A 6,000-nucleotide genomic window follows, 5' to 3' on the forward strand; every position below is an offset into this window, starting at 1 on the left:
CAAAGAGCGATAACTGCACACTTGGCTGTGCATTACATTAGATGAGTTAAAAAGTATTTTTTGAGCACATTATACAGTCGCACAGTATACTTACGAACGTCTCTTCATACGAAATGTTCTAGTTACGAAACGCCTCAACAGGAAAATAATGCCTCTAGTTACGAAAGAAATTTCAAGATACGAAAGGGAAAAATACCGTTTGGGCTGCTAGTCGCAGCGCTGCGTTTCCTGAACGCAACATACTTATAGCTCCTCTGCCATTGGCTACTACCGAGCATCATCCTGGCATCCTGTCGGCTAAGAGGGACCTCTAATCGTACGCGTCTATACGTGTAGATAGATGCATATGTGTCTATGCAGCGTCCTCGTCGTTCGCCCCTCGCGCCATGTTCCGATAGTTTTACATAAATGTGAATCACCCAGGAACAGATTAGGGCATTGACCGTATTTTCCAGAATATAAATCACAGTTTTTTTCCTAGTTTGGCTGGGGGTGCGATTTATACTCTGGAGGGATTTATGAGTGAAATTATGAACACATTATTATATCATTTCACATGTTATTTTCACATTAAACCGCCGCTCTAGACCTGTGTTGGCCTGTGTTGATAAAACCACGATGAGTCTGACGTAAGCGACGTAGAAGAGGAGTTGGTCGAGTTGCTTTAAAGTGACACAGAGGGTGAAGATTCCATTGGATTTAGTGATTTGGAGTAACATTGATGGTTTGGTGAACGTGTTAGCATGTTCTTTATGCTATAGTTATCTGAATAACTCTTAATATGTTACTTGAACAGAGCAGGCACGTTCTCAGTTTGTTGTTTATGCGTCATGTAAGGTTAGCATATCATACACTTATTCAGCATGTTGTTTTCTATTTTATTTTAATTTTAAATTGCCTTTGAAGATGGCATGTACGTTCTTGGTGTTGGATTTTTTCAAATAAATTTCCCCCCAAAATGCGACTTATATATGTTTTTTTTCTTCTTTATTATGCATTTTATGGCTGGTGCGACTTATACTCAGGAGCGACTTATAGTCCGGAAAATACGGTACATGGAAAACGCGTCGCTACTTACAAAATGTTCTACTTCAGAAATGTCTTCCAGAACCAATTAATTTCATAAGTAGAGGAACCACTGTAGTAGGTACAGCATTTCTTATTCGGCATGAAAGTAGTGTATGCTTATTAAACCAATGCACCACAATTAGCTTCTGTTGATATTCACACGCAAACAGTATTTAGTTTTGCAGAGTTAAACAAGGCATGTCTGGGAAGGGATTACTTAGTGACTAACTGATCCCAAACCCATTGTGGGTTTTTCTGTTGTGGGGGAGGTTTGGGGGGGGAAGTCCATAAACTAAATTTTTTGTTAGAATGAAAACACAAACTGTCTAATGAATGTTGAATTAAAAACAGGGGTGGAGCTGGAAATGTTTGAGCGGAGAGGCCAGTGTGACACAATAGTTAAGTGAGGGGTGGCCTGGGGTAGGCAGACCTGCGTGCATGTGCGTACACCATTCTTTATCACACCATCCACAGTCAGGTTTTCATGAAATAAAATTCACATATCGCCAGAACAATGCCAATCAGGAACGAGTCTAAGGAAATAGCAACATTTTGCTAGCTGTATTTACTAGATAATGCCATTTTATCGGCAGTTGCTTTGCTTTTGTGTATCACCATCTACTTGTATCTCATACACAAATTCACAAACAAATAGTCCATCAGAGGGGTAAATTGCCACCAACGTCTGACACTATTTTGCTTCGAGCGATCAATGGATCATTCATTCAAATCAAATCTGGAAAGCACAGACAATTAATTAATTAATTAATTAATTAATTAATTAATTAATTAATTACTTGATTGATTGATTAAAACACAAACAGTTAATGAATTCTTCCCAATTGTAAAAATGGTGATTTTTGTTTTTAAATACTTTTGTTCCATTTGTTCCTGCTTGTAATATAAGGATCTGTGCAAGATTGGAAAATGTGTACATTTTAATTCATGAATCCATGAATGTGGCTGGTATGATAAACCATGACCTCTCTCGTCCACGTTGTTTGCTTGCTATGGTGCGAAAGTTATTTTGATTGACAGACAGATTGTTCTAGAGTTAGAGTTTAAATATGCATTTAATAAAAAAAAAATAGAGGCAGAACATTGAGGGGTCTAAGAATACTACATCCATGTAAAAATAGCAGAAAAATTACGGAGATCAAAATTTTCCCCTTGGTGTGGGGGTGACCAAATAGAGTGACACCATGTAACTCCGCCCCTAACTGGAATCCAACAGAGTATCTGTGACTGTGAAAAGTAACCTATGTGTGGGCTACCTTGAAGAAGAAACATTTCCTTGCTAAGAATGAAGCAAACACGAAGGGCATCAGAAAGATCACTGATCCAAAGTGACTTCAGCTAGATTTCAAGTCTTGCTTGTGTGCTTTGAGGCAAGGTTATTTTGGTTAACGAAAACTAAGCGCATTTGCATCACACTTTACAAGTCAAATTTGCATTTAGCATTTTTCTAGCGAAGAAGGTTGACAGGAAAGGCGAAATAGGTCAGATACGATTGATCATCCCACCACCCACACACTTTTGCATGGCTAGCTTATCCTCTGCTGGTGGCAACAATAAAAAATAGGTAAAAACTCAGAATATCAAAAGCAAACATACCTAAGTGCACTTTAAGAGACAAATTCCTTTTATACAACCAACTTTCATTTTGTAGAATCATTTTTGCAAGACTCCAGTTGATTCGAGGCATCAAAACTGTTAAATCGCAGACTTGAATATCCATTCTGGAGAAACACAATGTTTTCAATTGACAAACAGAAAAAAACTTCACTGAACAAATGATGCCCATCATTTTTCAATAGAAGTGTGAAAAGAAGGTCTGTTTTTTTTCTCCATTTCAAAGGAATTTCTCCATTGTGAGACAAATAAAGGTTTTCTTGTCTTATCTTATCTCTTTGATCCTCTCCTCTTTCATGTATAACTGTTTCAAACAACAAAGTGTATGCAGGAAAAGTTGTGTTATTTTGTTATTTTGACTTCAAGATGGTGCCGCGAGAGTGGCTGCCTTTACAGCAGCTCCGATATTTTCTTCTTCTACTTCTTCCTTTCATAACTTTGCTGCTGTGAATTCAGGATTTCTCCATTGCGAGACTAATAAAGGTTTTCTTATCGTATCTTATCTTATCTAATCGAGGCTGCATACCACAAAAGAAAAACAGAAAGAACAATATATAACATTTTGATTTACTGGAGAACGCAGTCAAGACATTCTCATGCAGCAAATTTGGACAGACACACACACATGCACACACACACACACACACACACGCATACACGCACGCACACACACACGCACACACTCCACATTATGCTGTGGTTATGGTGCCCGGCATGACTCCATTCATTTGACTTCCTACTTCAGCTTTGTTTGATAATTTCACAAGCACCAAAGTCAGCAGCCCATACCAGACATCCTGCATGTGCATGCAGCCACACATTGACTGACACCCCAGAGAAGAAAGGAACAGCTAGGAAGGATATCCTCATTTCTTCCATATCAGGGCTCCTTTGAAAGCTTTGACTCCGAGCTGAATGAGAGGTTTCACTGAAGCCATTCACATCAATGATCTGCTCTGATCCACTCACAATCGACCATATCTGTTATACATGGCTAGGCCTTTCAGTGACACCAACAAGGGAACTGGACCGGGGGAAAGAAAGAAGGAAAGAAAGAAAGAAAGAAAGAAAGGGAAAAAATCACAAAAGAGAAAAGAAAGAACAGTCGGGAAAGCAGAGCTCAACTAATTAATTAATATCAATTTACTATGCAAATTACCAGCAGTTTTTTTTTTTTTTTTTTTTTACACACACAGTAAATGATCATTTAACAACAAAAAAGCCTGCATACCCTCCTAGAACTCAGGATGCTGCTGCCGACAGATTTTACCAATCACATTGAAACAAGTTACATGCAAAGCACCTATAATTAACCTCAAATAAAGTTCTGATGTTCTAGAAGGCTTTCTATGACATTTCTGAGAGCTTTCAAGGCGTCAAAGGGATCTCTTTGTCCAAAAGAATCAGTCAGCATAAGGGTACAACAAAGGTTTAAAGGCAGTGAAGACACCATGGAACACAGTGAAGCGAGGACTCATCAAATGAAGAAAATATGGCACATCAGTGCATTTACCAGGACCTGGATAGCCTTTCAAAATTGATGAAAAGACAAGAAGAAAACTTGTCAGGGAGGCTGTTAAGATACTGACAGAAAAAATTGAAGGAGCTGCAGGAATTTGTGGCAAGTACGTTCTCTTCAGTACTACAGACAATTTATGTTCAATTAACAAACCAAAACAAACAATCTCCCATTCTTCTTCATATGTTCGGGCTCTGGGTGACAAGCGGAACGCAACTCAGTTCAACTGCATTTAAGTCGCACTGAAAACAATCACTGCTGCATGAGTGCTGTACATGGAATAAAAATTAATTAAAAAATGTACAGGGAGCCAGTGAAGGGAGGACACTTGATGTGCTCCATTCTACTCGGGGCTGCTGCTCCCTATACAGAAATAACAGGTCGTCCATTTGGGGCCTCGATTTGCACGAGGGGACGCTTTGCGACATCACCGAGTGCGCACATCATGCGTGAACATGTCATTTCAAGGCGACTAAATTTTATGATGTGGCGACTGAAGAAAACTGACAGATTGTACACATACACCCAGAAAAAGTCTCCTTGACTCTAAAAACAATGTTTGTTATCATTGAAACTTGGGCTAAAATTTTTCGTAAGCTCGCGCACCGGTTGCTGGGTCCCATTCACTTGAATGAGAGCCGCAACCAAAGTGGTCCTGCTCTGTTAAATTCAATAACGTCCACTACACACATCCACAAAGCACCAAATTTGTCTGCCTGTGCCTTGATCGAATACACCCACATCGCGTTACACCACCTGCACACAGAGTCTGACCTGCTTTGAGCAAGTCTAAAATCTATTCTACTTTTTGTAACTACATTTGGAGATGCACTGGGGGGGTCTGGCAGGAACGGCCAATGATGCGTAGTGCATCTACCAAATTTACAAACAGGCTGAACTAGAACATTGCCCTGGCACAAAAATGACAATGCACCCATTTTTATACCAAGCGCAGATTACTTTCTGCTACCAAATTTTCGGATTATTGGGGGCGAGACAACTCTGTACACCACAACGTCCAGAGAGGCGCAACACGGTCTTAAACGCAGAACTAGATTTGCACCATCACCAAAATGAAGTTATGCCCATTTTTACGCCAAGCGCATGGTTGTCACAATAAGACCCAATCAGATTTTTGCTGGAATGTAAACAGTGTCAGGAAAAGCCTACAAGATGATCTGAAATGTATTAAATTGGAGTTACTTTAAATGGTAGCAGGTGTATGCCGACTTCAGCTGCTGTTATTGTTGTGGTTAATAAACTTGAAAGGTAATGTGTTTCTTTTATTTGGTAAGTACTTTTCTGGATGTGAAATCCCATTTATTCAATTAAATGTACATTGAAAGTAGATCCATCCATCCATTTTCCGATCCGCTTATCCTCACAAGGGTCGGGGGGCGTGCTGGAGCCTATCCCAGCCGTCTTCGGGCAAGACGCGAGGGACACAGAGACGAACAACCATCCACGCTCACACTCACACCTAGGGACAATGTAGAGTGTTTAATCAGCCTGCCATGTATGTTTTTGGAATGTGGGAGGAAACCGGAGTACCCGGACAAAAGCCACGCAGGCCCGGGGAGAACATGCAAACTCCACACAGGGAGGCCGCAGCTGGAATTGAACCCGGTACCTCTGCACTGTGAGGTCGACGCGCTAACCACTGGACAGAAAGTAGATCAACATTAAAATTTGTATACTGTAGATACTTTGATAGCACCTACCCAGAAAAGCGTATTTTAAAACTCTAATAAGTAACTAATCTCAAAGACAAAAGATTGACC

This window comes from Hippocampus guttulatus, chromosome 4, assembly GCF_054856545.1.
Source record: "Hippocampus guttulatus isolate MCC_2025c chromosome 4, RoL_Hgut_1.0, whole genome shotgun sequence".
Lineage (NCBI taxonomy): Eukaryota > Metazoa > Chordata > Actinopteri > Syngnathiformes > Syngnathidae > Hippocampus > Hippocampus guttulatus.